This window comes from Trichoplusia ni, chromosome 12 (genome assembly GCF_003590095.1).
Source record: "Trichoplusia ni isolate ovarian cell line Hi5 chromosome 12, tn1, whole genome shotgun sequence".
In the NCBI taxonomy this organism is placed as follows: Eukaryota; Metazoa; Arthropoda; class Insecta; order Lepidoptera; family Noctuidae; genus Trichoplusia; species Trichoplusia ni.
This window is the reverse complement of record NC_039489.1, coordinates 11,554,380-11,576,268: the sequence shown is the minus strand read 5'-3', so window position 1 is coordinate 11,576,268 and position 21,889 is coordinate 11,554,380.

The window sequence follows — 21,889 nt, the reverse complement described above, 5'->3', positions numbered from 1 at the left end:
AGTAATGTTACAAATAAATGGCGTAACCGTCGTGGATTATCACTAACACAGGATTCTGCTAAAGCGTCATCCCAATGCTGATCATTTTCAAGCAAATGACGCGCTTGGCAAGCTGCTTGATAAGTGGGATAAACAACATCGTCTACTTTTCTCAAATCTATAAATGAGGTTGGTCCTCGCACGGTATGTAATAATAATCGCAAATAGAAACACTCAGCGTTGTTAGGATGAACGGTGTACACTCTACCAAGAACATGTTCTTTAAAAATACCTGACTCGCCATCTACAGGCCTGCCACGGCGTCTTCGATTAAAGACACCCCGTTGCTTATCGTAGGTATAATACGATGGAACTTCCTCATAAAAAAGAGATTTTGCAAAATCATGAGTTTGGCAAAGTCGAAAGAATGCTAATAAACTTGTTTGTCTAGGGTTCTCTAACCGTTCTGTGACATTTTCGGCGTTGAAATATATACGTTGGCCGCCTTCAAGATGAACATCCAGATGAGTCACAGGTGGATATCTTTCGTGAATGTTGAAACTTAAGATCCGCCACACAGCTTCTGAAGAACTTATATATCTGCCTGACTGAAATCTTGTAACTTCATCATGTTCATTTCTCAAAGCAAATGTAGCTTGGTCACTGCCCTTATTAATATACTTACAAATATATTTTATTGACTCTACACTATTACACATTTCAACATTTATGTGAGCTTGAAATGCTCTGGACAACACAGGAGAATACGGAACGACCCACCTATTATCTAAAGTAACTTGTTGTCCAGACACTCGCTTTTCAACAGTAAAACCATCATTATCTCTTGAACGGCGACGATATAATGGGTATCCATCATGTCCTGTTACAGTGCCATCCACTAAGGCTTTTGGATATCTTTTAGTGCAACGACCGTCTTGCATGCAAGGAGAATTCCCGTTAAACGAACCACATGGACCATGTATCATATGAGTTTTAACAATGTCGTATAACACGGGATCTGCAATCGGACTTGGAATTTCAGCACTGATTAAACTGTCTACATCATTAGGTCGAACCTTATCTTTTAACCAAAGCAGGATATGTGCGTGAGGTAAGCCGCGTTTTTGCCATTCAATACTATACATATAACACAATACTTCTCCAAAAATTTTATCTTTGGTAAGTAGATCTATCATTGATTTTAATTTTAAATGAAAAACTCTTGCTATGATATCATGGCGGTCATGCGGTGCTTGACCCTCAAGAAGCTCCCGAGTAATTTCATCCCACTTAGGATTGGTAGTTACAGTAATAAATAAGTCGGGACGTCCATATTTTCTTACGTAACAAAAAGCATCTTGAGTACGTTCGTGCATGTATCGTGGACCACCAGTAAAAGAAGAGGGCAAAATAACTAAACGACCCATATTCACCGTATCGTTATCTTGCTGCATGGCGTCGCGAAGGTACACGTATTCTTCAACGCGCAGCTGCCTTTGATTAGATCGTATATAAACTAATCTTTCGGTTTCAATTTTTGCGTACATGTCTACAATAAACTGATTGAATAAGCCACGAAAACGTTGAAAGTATACAAACCTATTCCGTCTTACTTGCAAGTGGTAACAGTAAAATTGAAGGCATGAAATCTTTTTATTATAATTAGGTGCGCCTGTACGCGGATCAGTTTGGTATAAAGCAAAATTATAACCATCTTCCCCTCGACAGTATATCAAAGGATATTGCAAACTGTCGTAAGCCCTGTGGGTTTCATAAATACGTTGCAAACGATTATCTCTGGAACGGATAACGATATCACGCCTATCACATTCCTGGTCGACCAATACCACAGCAACTTCATTCGTGGATGGAGCATTATAACGCCCAGGGTGTTCCTGAATTGCGACGCCTATCGGCATTTATAACAATTTTATAATTGTTATCATCATCTCGAGGAAGAGCTTCTAATGCCGATTTAAAACTGCATACATACGAATTAACCTGATGCAACATGTTCTGAAGTTGTGATATGAGTTCAGTATTTAAATTCGGGAAATATTGATTTCTTATATTCGACTGTTCGTTGTAGTCGCATACAAAATATATTTGAAGAAACTTAGGTTGGTTTTCAGGCAAAAGGGATCCTATCAAATGGTAAACCTGACCTTGTATCTTAAAAGTAGGCATGAAATGACCTTCTGAGATTTGTTGAGCGCCAAAGGATGTCATTTGAAATGCACTATTATAAGTGCGAATATTATCTAAAAACTGTTTAGATTGTATATGTTCCCCTAAAAGTAGTGATTCCAAAGGTTCCGGTGGGTCTTCGAATGAAGGCAAATTTATTTTACCTGTAGAACAACAGAAACCAGCTGACTCCTTACTCCACTTTGAAGCATTACAAAAACGACATACCACGTTCATATCGCCTATTACAGAAGATGATCCATAATCAATTGTGAGGTTATAAGCAAACCCACTTTTATATTTGTCGGACCAAGCCACCGAATTTCTAGATTGATCTTCTATGTGTACATCTAAGTTATTAAGGCTATGTCGAAATCTGTCTGCAGTAAGACGGGCCTCTAGCTGTTCGTCCGTTTCAAGAGACCGAATATTTTCGATTCTTAATCTTTCATTAGACAAACTTACTGATCGTTCTTGTCTCAAAGAATTATAATATTCGCGTACCGACTCTAGTCGTTGTTCATGCTCATGTGCGTCTTCGAGAGATCGAATAACATTATGGTGCACCCTATCATTTGTCAAACGGTCTTCATATTGAGTTAAAGTTTCAGATTCTCGAGATAAAATATGACGTTCGCGGTCAGCTGTGAGACGCAATTCCCTCTCAGTGTAGGTTTCTGACTCGCGAGACAATATATGACGTTCGCGGTCAGCTGTGAGACGCAATTCCCTCTCAGTGTAGGTTTCTGACTCGCGAGACAATATATGACGTTCGCGGTCAGCTGTGAGACGCAATTCCCTCTCAGTGTAGGTTTCTGACTCGCGAGACAATATATGACGTTCGCGGTCAGCTGTGAGACGCAATTCTCTGTCAGTGAAGGTTTCTGACTCGCGAGACAATATATGACGTTCGCGGTCAGCTGTGAGACGCAATTCCCTCTCAGTGTAGGTTTCTGACTCGCGAGACAATGTATGCCGTTCGCGGTCAGCAGTGAGACGCAATTCTCGTTGTGACGCAGTTTCAGCATCTCGGGATAACACATGTTGTTCTCGGTCAATGGTAAGCCTCAGCTCTCGTTGAGAAGAGCTTTGAGACGCCCGTGATGTAGCTCGTCTCGCTCTGTCAGCTGCTAATCGCATCTCTCTCTCTGGAGAGCTTTCATTGGCTCGAGAGGTTGAGGCACTAACTCTCATAGAGTTTAACCGATGTGCTCTTTCCTCTGCCGATTCTTGAGAACGCGCATTTCTCATCCTTTTAGCATCTCTCGAATTTCGAGATAAAGATGGTCGTTTTTTAGGTGGCATTGTGTATTTTTAATCGACGGTAACTGAAGCTACCTTACACTTACAATTATATATAGTTATTATGTAATAATTACGAAAATAAACTATTAATATAATAAAACACTACCAATTACGAAAATAAACTATTAATACAATTAAACACTACCAAAATAACTAATATAATAATAACGAAAATAAACTATTAATATAATTAAACACTACCAATTACGAAAATAAACTATTAATTTAATTAAACACTACCAATTACGAAAATAAACTATTAATTTAATTAAACACTACCAAATTACGAAAATAAACTATTAATACAATTAAACACTACCAAAATAAATAATATAAAAATTACGAAAATAAACTATTAATATAATTAAACACTACCAATTACGAAAATAAACTATTAATACAATTAAACACTACCAAAATAACTAATAGGTGTACCTACTACTAATACTATTAATCTAATACCTATTATATAAACTAACAACAAAACAATTCTAAAAATAAACTATTCAAAGACTAAAAGTCGTGCTGATAAGCACGGTTTGCAAATAACAATTATTGATTGTCAATAAGGTCGAACAGTCTGAACGTCTATTCGCATCAACAGCCAAATATTGTATGACGCTCGAGCGCGGACCCTCCGACTTTTTACACCTCCCGCCACGACGCGCGTCGAGCGCGGCAACCGATACACAAAAATAATCCTTATAGCATGACTCTGTATTCACGCGCGATTTCTTATTATTTCATGTATAACTTTGGTGTTTCTACACCGATTTACATGATTCTTTTTTTATTGAATAGGTAATAATGTTAACTTTTTTAATTGGGGATGAGTGATAGTGTTGTAAACGTTAGAGTAGACAAATACAATCAGAAATCTCCGAATTGCTAAGCTATCGGGAGTTTCACGTGTTATTGTGAGTCAACCATAAAAGTTAAACATATGCTGTCGAGGAATATTTTTTATATAATTTTAGGGAGAATATTTCCGTCATACATGATTTCTATGTAGCTTTAACCTATAAGCCTGCACACGTGACGGAAGCTTAAAAAATGGAGTAACTTACCCCGTTTTCCCAATATTTCCCTTCACTGCTCTGCTCCTATTGGTCGTAGCGTAATGAAAAGTATACTATAACCTGCCCAAGAGTATGAAGAATAATTGTGCCAAATTTCGTTAAAATCCGTCGAGTAGTTTTTGTTTCTATAACGAATATACAGACAGACAGACAGACAGACAGACAGACAGACAGACAGACAAAAATTTTACTGATTGCATTTTTGGCATCAGTAGCGATCCCTAACCACCCCTTGATAGTTATTTTTTAAATATATTTTATGTACAGAATTGACCTCTCTACAGATTTATTATAAGTATAGATATAGATAGATTACCCATTTACACCCGCTTGAACGGGTATCATTAACTTTATATATTAAGTAGGTATATATAAAGTTCAGAATGTGACGTATGATGTATGAATTGCCTGTTGGTCCAGCGGTTGAAGGCCCTGAATGCTTGAATCTTGAGATTTGAAACCACTGAGTATAGTTGTGATATCTCTATTGACTTCAAGATGTGTGTTATCATCTAATTTATTGTCATGTCGATGCTCAATAGTTGTACATCCCCACATATTGGGATCTTCTATCCACACTGATAAATTAAAACTTATACTAAGATATAAAAACGCGACACTGAATATTGAAACAGTAAACACAACTATTTTATTTAAAATACAGCAAAACAAACACTATTCAAAAAAGGGTAAATACATTGAACGTCGAGGTAACCTATTACGTATATATACACATTTATTGTAATAAAAATATCAGTCATCCGTCAAACAACAAATGCAAGTAGTTTATATGACGGCGAGGGGAACTGTGTTCTCGATATTACTATAAAATAGCTTCTGGAATGGAAATCGACTCCGTATTTTTTCTATAATATTTTTGAAAACAAATCATCAGAAAATCCATTTTTTATTTATTTAAAGTTAATTAGCAATTCATTTCAAATAAACTTAAGCAATTGAAAGTCCTTAAAAAAATGTCACATACTCTGTAATCAGTAAACTCTGTTAGTCTGTAATCCTTTTGGCTGATAGTGTATTACCCAAAGCTGATCTGATCTGTGTAGTTTCGAGGGGCCTAAGATAGAGAGTTATGGATGGAGTTAGAGAAGGTCCTTGCCCAGCCGTGGGACACACTAGGCATATAATAACTAAGTTTAAACGATTTCACTTAACGAACGATTAATTTAAAAAAATACTACGGAAAACGAGGAAAAAATATCACAATCCTATCAAAAACTCCTATATCATCAAAAATATAAACAACACAACTACAACCTAACAAAAAAAAAACAAAAACACCAGGGGTGCTGAACATAATAAACGATTCTTCATAATATCCGCAGATACTGAACTCTGGCGTTCGTACGGAGAAAATGTTTTAAACATTAGCGCGGAGGTTATACCCGAGCCGAGGTATTGCCGTGATAAATTGATTTCAGGTTCAGTTCCCGCTTAGCGTCGTGTAGGTGCTCGAGTGTGGCTGTGTCAAGAAAATGTATAGTATAGCTGCGTAGCGTTTAGATTGAAATAAATGTAAGTCTCTTTTACGTAAAATTTTTAATTTGTAGAAGAATATATTTGGAGTTAAAGATAATTGTATAAATGCTTACTTTCAAGTTAATATGAAATGCATGTATTAATCTTTTTTTTTAAAGTAAGGCCGTTATAGCGTTCGAAATATTCATGGATATTCATGGCTTTCCTAACAAAAAAAAACTGAAACAAGGCAAATTTAGCTTATTTGTACAGAAACTCCAGTATTGAGAAATCGCCTTTATCCGGTTGGTTTTCTTTTCTGTGTTTTAATGACAATTTTTTTAAGCGCAACTAAATTAATATTAAACTTAACCAGTCGCAAGCTCACCATCAAAAGACGATAGAAAAAATGCTATTCATCTTTTATCTATTCCCCTAAAAGGTCATATAAGTATGCACACAAGTCCATCAGAACCCAAATAAGCTTCTTACATAAAACCTCTTTATAATACACAAATACCGGCTACTTTCGATTTCATAGCAAATCGCTTCAAATCCCTTGATAATACCTAAACCTTTAACAGATAACACTAAAAAACAATTTTAAACTCTATTCATGAAGTCTTAAAGTTTATATTTGATTGTAAGGTTGATATTAAAATATTATTTCAGTTGCGTATTTGTCAACATGTCAAAATAGCCCTTTGATTTTTGTGTCCCTTTAGTGTGTAATATCGAAATAGGGAATAAAGGGTAAGGGCGATGCGGTATATCAATTTTGTTAAAACGATCCGTCACATACGTGATTTGGTTCCGTGGAAATACATATAACGCATATATCTTACAGATATTACGTAACGTTGTATCTTTGACTACTTTATTTTGATGTAATTTATCATTTTATTAAGAGTGACGTTCACTAGGTAATACCCTGATAAGGTCAACGTTATTTTTCACTGACAGGCATTGTATTAGGTAATTATTACATAAGTAGCGCTTGAAAGAAGCTGATATCCTAATAAACTCAAAGCCATATTTTTAACAGACAGGAATATAGGGATGTGGTTAACTGTTTTTCATCATCATAGTATCTATAATATATGTGGTAAAATAAATGAATTAACACATATTATAAGATTATTTTTCTTTATATAATTTTTTAAGCGTTCTAGAGTTTCAAAAGAATCCTGAAACATACTTTTTAAGATTAAAAAATTGTAAAGTTGTGAACGTAATCACGACCATACAGAAACTACTATTCATAACTACATCTATAGTAATGAAGTTTGCCTGTCTTCATTATATAAATCTATGTTTTCTGTAATTGGCTACGTATTAACATTTAGTTCACTGTAAATTAGTGTCACGTACCTCGGGATGCTGCAAGCGCTAATAAAGGAAACTAGAAAAAGAAACTGCATGTCTGTAGTTAAGTAATAAGAAAGTTAATGTAAAGTTGCACGCAAGGTTAATAAAGATTATTAAACCAAGAACGCAAATTTACCTATGGATAAAAGAAAAGTACCTATTATAAGAAAACTTATGTGTCACAAAAATAATTTGTCATCCAAGGAACATAAAATCATTGTTTTTAAATTTAACCTCCTAAATTAGTCAAATTAAAATACTTCAAGATACTTTTTATCTGCTAGCTAACAAACCTAACAAAAAAAAAAGTTAAAGTATAATCTATTGTAAATTACAAACAATTTAAATTAATATTTAATTACATCGAACATTCATTTACAATTCAACAAAACACAAGCATCTTTGAAAATTCTCTTCGGACCAACTCTTAAATAAATTAACATCAATTATTCCCCATGTACACTCACAAACAGAATTAAAACTTCTCACGTGCACGATTCTATTCGAAAATTGAACGGACAGAGAGCAGAACAAAGGAGTGTTTTCTGTCAACGGCATTTCCTTTTGAAAATGGAATGCGGCGATTTGGTCCGTGTCCAATGACCGACCCGTCTGCAATGGAACGATTTTAAAATGTATAAATGAATAAACGGGACTTTTTTGTTGGAATGTACCTACCTTTGTGTATTGAATCCGCCATGACAGTATTTCCTATGTTTAGATTATGATTTTAGTACATGAATATTTCTTTGCTGACTTTTCCAAAGTTGCTATGTAAAAATATGTGTCATTAACAAAATACTGATATAGTGATTCTTACTTTCTCTTGAGTTTTTAAAAGCAACTCAATTGAAATTAAGTAAAATCCGCGTACCATAATATTAATAAGAATATACATTTGTATTAAAAGTAAAAAGACATTTATTAGGTATATCAGTAAACCATTCAAATATTTTAAGAGCGAGTTCTAAAAAAGAGAGATTTACAAAGTAAAATCGTCAGCGTTGTAGTTTTCTTTAAATTTGCTAAATCCACTATTAACCAGAAAAATATTAATTCATCAAATACATCAGTGACAAAATCAACGCCAGAAGCTCTTAATATTAACACTTAACCCTTTCAACGGTATATAACTTGAAAAAAAATGTAATAACCAAGCGTCAGGCAAACATCAAACGTTAATAATCTTCAATATTTCAAAGTCCTTCTTTCAAAAAGAAACAATAACTTTAAAGAGTTTACGAGTGCATAAAAATTGCTTAAGGGTATTTTTTACCCCGCGAGCAAAGAAAGGGTTAAAGGCTTAACCCCTTTGGCGTCGACGGTAATTAATGGCAGATCTCAAAGATTTTTTCCTCTTTGGAAAATGGTCTCTTTGATCTGATTGTTTCATATCGTAATGAACTTCGGAATTGGATTTTTGGATTAAACTTTTTGATGTTTAGTTTGTATTGTTTTTATGGGGTTGCTATTAGTTGCCAATACATTTTTTTGCCAAAAGTCGAGATATTTTTAGCTGCAATTTTGAATGATTCGTTTTTAGTCTATAAAGATTAAGTCAAATTGCTTGAGTTGTAAACGACTACAAACCAATAAACTCGGTGGTATTTCATCCTGTACATATCACTGCTTTGATTAAAACTTTCATTAAAGATCTATTGGGTGCTTCTGCGTCCGCGTGGATATGAGGATACAAGTTTCTTTTAATCGAATTAATATTGTTAGAGTGCACGGTTCTTCTCTCCGTTTTTTTGCACATATCATTACCACTCTGCTCCTATTAATCATAACGTGATGGAATATACTCTACAGCCGTCTTCGATAAAAAAGCTATCAAACACTAAAATATTTTTTCAAACCAAACCCAACCAATCAAACAGGACCAGTATTTTCTGAAAGTTCAAATAAACAAAGATTTTAGCTTTAAAGTACGAATCGGATAAAACAACGCATACATCTATACTAATATATAAAGCTGAAGAGTTTGTTTGTTTGTTTGAACGCGCTAATTTCAGGAACTACTGGTCCAAATTGAAAAATTATTTTTGTGTTGAATAGACCATTCATCGAGGAAGGCTTTAGGCTATAAACCATCACGCTGCGACTAATAGGAGCGAAGATACAATGGAAAATGTGAAAAAAAATAGGTCAGGTATAAATCATAACTTATATCTTCTACCCACGGGGACGAAGTCGCGGGCAAAAGCTAGTATTTATATATAGCAATATAAAAAACTCTAAGTTTAAAAATTAAGTAACTTAATAAAATGCTTCATTTAATACAATAATTCAAATACAGAAGCTTTACATATCAGACAAATGTACTTTTCATTAGGAAGCCAAACAGCGCGCGTGATTAAACACGTTACCAGTCGTAAAGCGATACCAATACGCAATGCAATTTGGTTATGATACAGGGCTGTCACAAAGTAATTGTTATAATAAATGTTCTTAATAATGTTTGTTCTAGGTTTATAGTGTTATTAATTTGATTGTCAGTTTATAATAATAACTACTTAAGTAAGTAAAAGTTTTCGTCAAAAACTGCGGTTTTCAATTCTTGTGTTTTACAAAATGAACAAAAAATTTTATTGATGAGTTGTTCAAGAATAGAAATATGCAGTACGTTATGTTATATTTGAGGTCAATATTGAAAATCGCGCCACGGAAGCAAAAAAAAACAATCTTCAAATATTCAACTAAAAAAACGGGTCAAGAGCGACTGAAATTAAGGAGTCGAATTAAAAAAAAAAGACTCGTAACACTGAAAGATTTGTACAATTAGTCTACAATAGCATTTGTACGAATTAAACTATATTAATTCTCAATTTTCGCGACTATTTATTTAGTTTTGTTTGCATAACGTATGTACAACCCTAAGCTGCATATTAACCGTCGATCTGTTAATCATCGGTTTGGTTTACAGCGGGAGCGCGCAATGTATCTCGTACAATTGTTATTTATCGCTTTATTGTGGCTTCGGATTGCCATTCATTGCGGCTTTCGTTATTGTATCATCTGAATTGATGGATTGACCAATTTTTCGTTTGCGCAAGTGGATATGTGAAATTATTTGACAAAGAGAGTGAGAGGAGGCAACATTTATCTGTCACAATTATTTCAAAATGTGTTTATGGAATACAGTTGTTAATATTCCGCATTAATAGTAGATTATCTATTTTTTAGATTTTTATCTATTCTTACTTTACAGTTACCATTATTTTTCAATAAATAATCTCAAATTCAACCATTTTGCGCTACTTTACAACACCTTGATTGATCGGACAGGTTTTTAATACGTAGTTATATCCATAAAATTAATACATATTTGTTAGTAATATACCCGTAACAATAACATACAATAAAATAACAAAACACCATCCCACTTAAACACAACAAAACAACTCTATAATCGAAAACCAGCAGGACACAAAACGCTTCACCTTCCAAAGAATTAGTACCTATACTACCAGTTTAGTGCCACTAAATCGCACTAAAAAGTACCGTTTAGTTACATATTTGATAAGCGGTATATCGGTCCCCGCTGAGTCGTGTGCGGTTGGACGGTTTGTAAATGCGACGAGCGCGTGACTAGAAACTTTTAGACGTTAGCAATGAAGATAAAGTTATTGGCTATTGTATTGAACGGACGGTAACTGTTTTCATGTTTTTTATATCTAGGAAAAAAGCTTAATTTTTAGTTAATGAAACCGTTAAGTTGTTGTGGTCGACTGTTAAAGTACGCTTTGTCGCGTTGTTTGGTTTGGTAATGATTGTAAACGCCATTACGCTTCGTCGCGAATTTCTCGGTTCGGTAATGATTATTAGATTTTCACATGCGATAATTCAGTATGTATTAACGAAATATTTTTATACAGCAATATTTTGAATATCTCGAATTTAAATTTATAATAGCTAGTGCAACATTTATTAGCGATGACAACTCATTATTATAAGGATGTTTTAACTTAGCTGAAACCGGTTGGAATGGTAGCCGACTCCAACATAGTTGGGAAAAGGCTATGCCAATGATGAGACTCATTTACAAAGTTTTAGAATCTGCTTATGTTGCTAAAAAACCACACTGTCAAAGTCATGTTAATTTTAACCCCGTGTTCTACTGCTTTTAACGGCAAATACCAGACTAAAAATATCCTTCATCTAGCACCATAATACAAATATTTCTTAATCTTCAGAGCGCAGTAATTATTTATAGAAATTAATATCGTTGGCCCGATACTAAGTGCTAGGTTCCCGCAGGTTACCTAGACCGCCAGACGTAGCCATGATTAACGACCTGCGATGACAGCGAGGTGAGGTTATGTCTTATACAGGGTGTTAAGTATGTGGTGATTTCATTTTGATATGTTTTGGTTAGATTTACGTTTATAAGTCGTTAGATTTTGTAAATATGTAAAGAGTTAGATAGGTAGTATGGTAGATAGGTTTGTTAAATAAATGTAAAAGCTTACGTTTTATTCGAGCATGAATTTATAATAAAGTCTAAGTAGACTCAATTTTTTTATATTATTTTTGTAAAATACTTAAATCAAAAGTTTGCTTATTTTACTAACCAAATTTTTATATGAATCAACAAATGAATGACGTTTTAATATAAAGACCGCATACTACAACTGATAATTGGTCAGTGATGTTACAAACTCCAAAAAATAAATAAATTTCGTTTTATTTATAATTTTCTACCTCCTGTATATACCGGTTATATCTTAGATGAGTCGGCAGGTCGGCGGCCACTTGAACTGTCAATTAGAAGATATTGAGCGGCCATGATTGACGAGACCCTAATGCCTACATACGAACCACTCTGATTTATATTGATAGCCAGAATTATGCTAAATCTGTGCTCAAGACAATCGACGGAGTTAGACATATCTATAACTAATATTGTACTGAGAGTTGAAGAGCAGGTTTGTGTGGCTTAACGTCGTGATCTATTTGTTCAAAGTTTTGTTGCACGGTAAGCTGAGTGATAGAGATCATAGAGACCTTTCGCCAGTTCGATCCCCGCGTAGATTAAGAATTTCGGGGATCCACAAATGCTTGTTCTGAGTATAGGTGTCTTCGTGCTTGTGACTTGAATGTCGGTCACCCGTCCTTAAAACCAGGATTTAATGCTTTAGGACAAGAGTCATTTTTATATTAGTTTTAATAATAACAATAACAATAAAAAGAATGAGCGACAAAAATGCTTATGCATTTCCTAAACGTAATTTTATAATAATTATGTTGATTTTCTTATTGTTCACCAAAGAAGTTGTTTGCTGTTTTCTTACAGAGGAGTAACAAGCACAGATCAGCAAGTACACTTGCAGAAACACAACAACAGAAATACCTCAAACAAAACATACCAACCTTCCTCATAACAAATCCTTTTCCTCAATCCATTGTAATTCCGAACAAAAAAACAAAAGCTTGCCATAATATGATACTCCTCATATTCACGAGGTGAGAGTCCCAGTTACACGCCATTTATCCCGGCCGTCACTTGTTTCTGCGAGCCATTTGTCAAAGCCCGGATGTCAGTATTCGAACTGATTTATGAGACGAAAGAATGCAATACTTATAATGGATAAATATTGTTGGGTTTTTGTAATAAGGGTGGATGTGATTTTATGATTATTCTGACGAATTGAGAGTGATAGGCTTTTAAGTTTTTGATGTTAAGTTTGGGATGACATAACGAGATACATGGATAAATTAGCACATAATAAAAGGCGTCTAATCTAGTGGCCAGTGGTCCTGATTGCACTACCGGAGGTAGTTGTTCGATTCATACTCAAGTCAAATGTTTGTGCGCGAACATTTGTTCATATTTCAATTTGTTGCATAAAATTCGTGGTCCTTATATATATTCCTCAAAAACTCCTAAAACTGGACTACAGCTGTTGTTAAAGCGAGAAAACATTCGCTTAATTAACAGGATCGATTCAAAAGTTGACAGACACAAAACAATTTCATCAAATTTTACAAAAAAATATATATCACGAAAACTTAATTAAAATTTAATACCAGTTCAATATCCAGGCAACAATAAAAAAAAGAAATAAAAAATATCACAATAGATACACCCTATTGACAAATCGAATGTCTGGGATCCGGTTTACACCAAATTGAGCTGCCAGTGTGACGTCATCAATCATGACGTAATGATGCCATGTAAATTGTGACGAATATTTAAGGTCTTCTCATTTCCTTGAGTGTATAGTTCAGTTTGAGTTAGCAGGACTGCTGGAGCGTGTGTGTCGTTTATATTCTTGCTTGTCATGTACGTCATATATTTTCAGATAAATTGATAGTAATCATGCGGAGAGGATATTCTTGTTTGGATTTGTTTTGATTACATTTTTGCCAGACTTTTTATAAATGGCGATATTGCCTGTAAAAATACCACTTAGTCCAAGACCTCTTTCGCTGTAGCGGAAGATAAAATGTTCATTTTTGTACAGTTAAAAATTGAAGTAATAATATTTTCCGTTAAGTTCAAGTTACCTAATTTAAAGAGACGGTAATGAAAGCTTTTATCCTACAAATTTTTTTGTGTACTTGCTGTTGCTTGCGGCTTCGCCCGAAAGGTTGTCTTGATGGTTATAGCTGTAAAACATTAAACTCTCTTTACAAAGTCGGATAAAAGCAACCTTTGTATTAATACAAAGTTTCAGCTAGTTTAACACCAAACGAACCGCAATCCTGAAAAAGTAACAAACATGACTACAAACACACTCACATTATATCAATAAATATAGATTTGATACATACAAACAAACATCAATTAAGATCTAAGTATCAAGAACCTTTAAACAGCAAATTACCAAACTATGACAACAATGTACATTACACCTACAATTACATAATTAATTACAACAATCAATGAGATCAAACACCACTAATTACTGAGATAATAACCCAGCATCGCAGAGTTGACCCAATCTCAAATAACACTCGATTGACCCGTCACAACCCCGACTAATTACCTCCTTGACATGTATCGGCTGTCAATTTATCGAGATATTGTTATCTTAATAATGCTATGGATACTCGTAGGTACATAGTTATATTGATAAAGCTAGATAAGTCAATAAGGATGTAGGAAGGTCAGTAAAACAGTTTGTGACGAGATAATTGCTTACTGTTTAAATTTATCGTAGTTGTTTTGAAGAAGCATGTTAAAAGGAATACATTTGTATAGGACAAAATGAATGGGTGACCATCTTTGTCATAACATCCTCTATTTTTGGGTCCCAGTTTTTACTGATACATTTTTGACAGTAGTTACGGGTAGTTAAAAGCTAGAAAATCTAACAACCAGTCGTAGTAAGGAGTTTCGTGTTGCCTAGGTAACTGTTTCAGTCGGTCTTAGTAAATCACTGGTACTTACCTGCTAGCACTAACTTGGGAAAAGGCTAGGCTGTTGATAAGTACTTAAATATTATGGAGTTAGATTACAATTTGGTTATATTCGGTCAATGATTTTAGTTTAGATTCGGACATTCATTTATGAGATAGGAAATCTCTTAAATCTCAAAGCTAAGCTGTTCAATCCAACTCAATCTAGTTGAACAATACATCCACACATTTCTCTCAAACCCTTAGTATACACCCATTATACTCCATTATTTAGCATGCAAGTTAAATAATGACCACTCTGCTTTAATCAACTTATTTAAAGAGGTAATTCATTACAATAGCATCCATTAACAGGTTTATTCAAACTTTGGATAACACCCTGTAACATGAGCTTTAAGCAAGATTGTTACCGTCGAGGGAGCGGGATGGCGCTCTACGCTGTATATAGTGCTTTCTCGCTTTCACAGCGATAACGGATCTGTTTTTAAAGTTCATGGTAGGGGGTCAGGATTCAATCTGCATATGTAATGTATAGTTAACAACGTTTTTGTGCCGGACAGTAGGGTGTAGGGAACAATTGTCGGCCATCGTCCAGTGACAAATGAAATGAATAATTTAATAGGGTTTTAGTGATTAAGATGATTGGATGTTAGTGTTCTATTCAGTTATTCGAATTGGACGTTTGGATTTTAATCGTTTTAATGTGAGGACAAAATGGATATTCGTGTCAGATGTCTCATACAATATAAGAAAGTGGCATGTCAGTGCGCAAAAATCATATGAATATATTTAAGGTTAGATACTTAAATTGGCTGTAATTTTGATTGGCAAGTAGTAATAGTGACAAATGCCATATTTTATCATAGTAGAAGTCACTTGGATAAAATACGGCATTAAGTAATTTTGCGCGAATTTCGTCTCCTATTTTTCTTGATAAAAATTATAGAATATTACAAAATTCCATTAAATGTAGATTATAAATAACAAATCATTAGCTACAAAGGAAAAACACTCAGCGTCCAAATTAAATTCTCATTTTTTCCGCTCACCTAACCCTTGAAATGCGTGTCGGATTCAACGGGACTTTATTGCACGGAAAATGGGTAAAAAAGACCCACTCGGGCAAAAATCTTGAACTGTCAACGCTCGGTGTGAGTTACGAGCTAAAAATGTTAAATGTTTATAAAGCTTTGATTTATTAGGAAATGCAAATTTTTTGATATTGTAAATTACTCTGTATTGAAGTTGACAAATTCTTTTCATTTTATTTTTTACGATGAAATAAAGAATATGTATGTATGTATCAAGATATAGTAAGTACCAATATTCTTAAAGAGTCAATTGAACTCTAAGCTTGTAAGTATAAGCTGCTCACTACTTGGCACATCATATATGAAATCTGTATAAAAAAAAACTCCAATCATATCCCGATTTTGAACCGATAATTATAATTCTGTTTTTACAAAACATTACTTAATTTATGAAATACACTTAAGATCTCGAAACATTTCATAACTTGGACCACACACAAACACGCCCAGCTATTTGTAAGGAAATCAATGCAAAGGAAACACAAAGCGGCAAAATATCGCGCCGTCCGCCGCAGAGGACAAAAATGGCCAGTTCTTGACTTGACGGTGAATTTAACATTTTTACCCCAACGGCAGTCACGGGTTACCCCTTCCGTTGTCCATTGAATATTACAATGCTGTTATGGTAAGTGCAAGGTTTGACCCTCCGTGCTTTTCTTTTATTTATTGTGAATAGAAATAATATCGATAAATTATTGTTTAGGGTACATTAGGTGCAGGTTTTAGGATATATCGAGAAGTTATAGTTTTTGTATGCAGAATATATTTTGGGTGAAAGTAATGCGTTTTTAGTACGAAGCGCAACGTTTACTTGCTTTTCCTATAATAAACCAAAAATTACGGAACTTAGTTAATAAAGTCATTTTAAAGTCAAATTTGAAGCTGCCCATTTAAAATGGGAATGGGAAGGCCACGTTTGTCGCTTGCCCGATAACTCCTGTCAAAAAAAGTCTGTACTCTCTGAGTTCCATCAAACATAAAACGGCGACGAGGACGGCCTCGAATGAGATGGCGCGACGAACTGGATGCGTACCACAAACAGTGGATGGCAAAAGTGATAGACCGGACAGAGTGGAAAAATCTAAGAGAGGCCTTTGTCAGCTTTGTCAAATTTGTGAACAGCAAAAAGGACAGAAACACAGTATCTAACAATTAGCCAAAAATCATAAAACTTGAGAAAAATAGCTTAGCAATCGAAAATACTTGTAACAGTACAGTAGTAATACGTTCCGCCATTTTGGGGGAAAATTCTATTTTCTTCCGAAAACGACTAGGTCTGCACATGGAAATTAGATCCTATAACGAAAAAAAATATGGTAAGTTTTCACATCCCCAGCAGACTACATACCCAAGCATTTTAATCCTCGAACTTAAAATGCATATTTATCACGTAATCCTTTCTTATCCTTCACATAAATCATCTCTCTCGCATCGTGTATAAGAGGGGTAATTAATATGTTCCCGTCGACATCTCTTCACAACTTCGCTTCTCATTAAGACGCCATTAGCCTCAGAACATGGCGTTCTGAAAAAAGACCTTGTTTTCTCTAGAATATCGTTGGATCATTTTTCATTGCATCTTATGCAAGGCTAGTGATAGCAAGAGCTTTTGTGTGCATTTTTGTAAGTCTAGATTTCGCGTTTACGAATAATTGAGGACTGATCTATGTCGATTATTAATACCAAATATTTCAGGCAGGTTTTTCTTGTAAAAGTCTAACTGGGAAAATAAAATTATAGCCATCAAGGGCGCACAAAAAATATATACAAACGAATTCAGTCGTTTAATAAGAGCTCAGTGACACACATACGACGTGCAGTAGATTATATAAAAATGTCTCAGATGTTTTGTTACTTTCTATATTTCATTAATATTCGTCTAAGAAAACTGTTAATTTCTAATTGATGGCCTTAAATTAACTTTCACCAGTTATTACCAGTTCATTGGAAATGATTTTTTTTCTAACCCATAACTATACACACAAATCAATCAGATATTTGTTTCTATTATACAGCAGTTCTCATTAACAAATACCCACAGAAGCTTAACACAACAATTAATTTAATTCAATTAAGGTCTCAGGTATGTCTTGAAACAACATAATTTGTATAGTTATATATTTCTAATTAATTTCAAATGGGTGACGTCATATAGGGGTTATGGTTCAGTGACGATTAGTAATTAGGTTGTGTTGACATATTAGGTTTAGTATAATGACAACTGATGAAGAACAAGAAAGTTTAGAATATATTAGTACTCAAATCTTCCTGTTTTGGTACAAAATATTTCATAAGTTGCAAGCAAATTGTTTACCTTCTCTTTAGACTTTAATTAAGGCAATTGTGGGATCATCATTGATTGTGGCCGGATTCAACGGAATGTTGTACATGAAGCGACATGAATAAATTTGAAAATAATTTAAATGAATCATACATGATGTAAATTGTGACTACTATTGCTCACGAAGCTTTAACTTGTATTTTACCTACAAAACTGTCTAGCACGGATCACTTTTATAAAAGGCGGACGAATTTACTCATTAAAATTCGGACCTTTTAATGCAAACATGAAGGTCTGTTCAGAAGCACCAATAAAGTTCAAGAGAATTTGCACAACAAAAGCTTATAAGCTCTGAACCATTTCACACACAAAATCCCTCTCGTAATGAAACCAAACCTGTGGAAACTGGTCCCATTTGCAAATACTCGTCAACCCTTAATCTGCCGCTTGCATTTTACGAGACCCACGGCAATATCTGTCAATGTCCTTATCAATAAATTGTGAACGTTTAGAGCAAACGACGTCGTTTGACGGTTTGAGGCGCGCGTCCGTAATCCGCGGTCTATTGGACCCCATCTGCGTTGCAAGGGTTAAGTCGCGACAAATAGACCATTTGCAAATAATAAGACGCAGTGAAAGAATAAATTAAGGGTTTCGGGGGTTAGCGTTTGGGGGTTGAATTGAAATCTGTGTAAAAATGCTTATTGTTTGTGAATTGGATTATATTTTAGCAGGTTCCTTAGGGGGCCAGCGGAGATGAGTGGACTTTTCGCTAACTTCATGACATTGGTACAATAGGATTTTTTATTAAAATTATACGCACACAAAACAGAAGTTTTCTTTGCATAAGTGTTTGAAAAGAAGTTCTTACTTATTACCTCACTAATTTTGCGGCTTTATTTATTTTCCCTATTCTGGACTCAATCTCTGGCAAAAATCTGGCCTAAATTTAAATAATTCAGCTTAAAAACGCAGGTGTCATTTAATTTCGAACAAGCATTTATTGTTCATCAGTTGTCACAACTTGCCTTGTTAGACAAACAACACTAAATTACGTCCAATCAATTAATTTTCAATTGTAATTTGTAAACAGAATTCATTTCTGTCCCCTGGGCCTCTACGGGCGTCCCGCGGCGTTGTCTCAAGACGCCATTTTCATCTTACAGAATGGCAATTAATAATTATTGCACCTAGTTCCGGCCGTTTCCGGCGGGAGACATCCTGAACAGGGGAAACTTAGTTTATGGTTATAAGTATCGGTATGCTCTATGTTTGGGTGTAGGTATTCATTTTTATAGTTTGTTAAGGATTTTAAGGAAGAAACAATGATTTTGTTGAAGATCTGTTCTTGTATTAGACAATGATTTGGTCGTCAATAAAAGTGGTAATCTGTCTCAAAAAGGGTAAAAACTGCAAAAGTTTGTCGTCTTTCGGACCATCGGTCTATGTACGTTAACTGAGTAAGTGATTAGAAATCGAAATCGCAAAATATTCAACAATCTTTGATGATATAATATGATATTTGTTTTTCTTATTTTATGTTTGCGGAAACCAACAGCTCAAATATTAAAGATGGGATTAAAAACAAGATCCAACGAGAAGAAATAAAGCTTACTTAATAATTAATTTGTTAAAGATTAACATACGCATATACATCGTGATGTTCCAAACAGTTTTGGACCCAACCGGAGTCCATAATCAAGAAGCGCTCCCGCCGCCGCGCTGCGTTAGTAATAAATAACTACAAATTCACCTCACGCATGTAATCATAATTATATTCAAGATTTCTAAAAAATATATTTTACCATTACTAGCTGTTGCCCGCGACTTCGTCCCCGTGGGTAGATATTATAAGTTATGATTTGTATCTGCCTACCGGCCCTGTTTTTAGGGTTCCGTACCTCAAAAGGAAAAAACGGAACCCTTATAGGATCACTTTGTTGTCCGTCTGTCCGTCCGTCTGTCCGTCCGTCCGTCCGTCCGTCTGTCAAGACCTTTTTTCTCGGGAACGCGTGGAGGTATGAAGCTGAAATTTATATCAATTACTCAAGTCTACTGTCCCTTGAAGCTGTGAAAAAATCAAACTTCTAAGGCAACGCAATCAAAAGATACAGCCGTTTATGCCGCAAATTTTCGACACTTGCAAGGGAATCAAAACCTACAGGGTGCTTCCCGTGAACTCAGAATCTTGAAATTTGGTACGAAGCAACGTCTTATACCATAGATAAAGGAAAAATTACAAAAACCATAAATTTTTAGTTACATCACATAATATTTTTTTTTAATAATTTTAAACTTACTACCTATTTCCTCATAAACGCGTAGAGGTATTAAATTGAAATTCATACCAAATACTCAGGTCTATAATACCTTTAAGCTGTAACAAAATCAAACTTCTATGTCAACGCAATCAAAAGAAACAGCAATTTAAGCTGCATATTTTGAAACTCGCAAGTACTCGCAAGGGAATCAAAACCTAAAGGGTACTTCCAGTCGACCTAGAATCTTGAAATTTGGCACGAAGCAACGTTTTATAGCACACATAAAGGAAAAATTCCGAAAACCTTAAATTTTTAGTTACATCACATAATAATTTTTTTTTAATAATTTTAAACTTACTACCTATTTCCTCATAAACGCGTAGAGGTATTAAATTGAAATTCATACCAAATACTCAGTTCTATAATACCTTTAAGCTGTAACAAAATCAAACTTCTATGTCAACGCAATCAAAAGAAACAGCAATTTAAGCTGCATATTTTGAAACGCGCGAGTACTCGCAAGGGAATCAAAACCTAAAGGGTACTTCCAGTCGACCTAGAATCTTGAAATTAGGCATGAAGCAACGTTTTACAATCGAGTCATATATATTTATATGACTCGATTGTCGTAATGAACGAACTTTGTAAACCTTGCAGGTTTGTACGGAACCCTCGGTGCGCGAGTCCGACTCGCACTTGGCCGGTTTTTTTTTTCACATTTTCCATTATATCTTCGCTCATATTAGTCGCAGCGTGATGGTTTATAACCTAAAGCCTTCCTCGATGAATGGTCTATTCAACACAAAAATAATATTTCAATTTGGACTAGTAGTTTCTGAGCGCGTTCAAACAAACAAACTCTTCAGCTTTATATATTAAGTATAGATGATCTTCATTCCTTTAATACAAAAAGAATACGACATTTTTTCTAAAATTAACACCTAATTACTTAAAATAAATGCACAGCCTATCACCAAAACTAATCTCTATAAATATAAAGCCTGACTATTCTAGTTTTAATTACTGAGATTGTGTGTGGAACAATTTATGAGCACTATAACAACGGCAGGTTTATGTCGGTAGTGTGTTGTGCGAATTTTGATTGCCTCGCTATCTATTTCCTGAGTACTTATGTGAATTACTAAAGCATTATTCTGATTAAAGTAGAGCTTAGTATTGAACATTAAATTCAGCATGTACGGAACATGTTAAAATTAATTAATATAAGCATGATGTCTTTAATGTTATTAATATCGTTAAAAAGGAAACTACCACACAATGGAACTTAATCATCAACCACTGGGCTTGGTTGAAACTATTGTTAAATGTAGTTGTCTACTGCCTAAAATTAATTTCCTAATTTTTAGATTTTCTTAAGGCAATTAAAGCGAAAAGTTACACTCAGCTAATCTAGTGTAAAACAAAGAAACATCAAGTTCACTTCACGGATCTGTAACAGAACAATAACACATCTTCAATACAAAGTCATTGAAACAC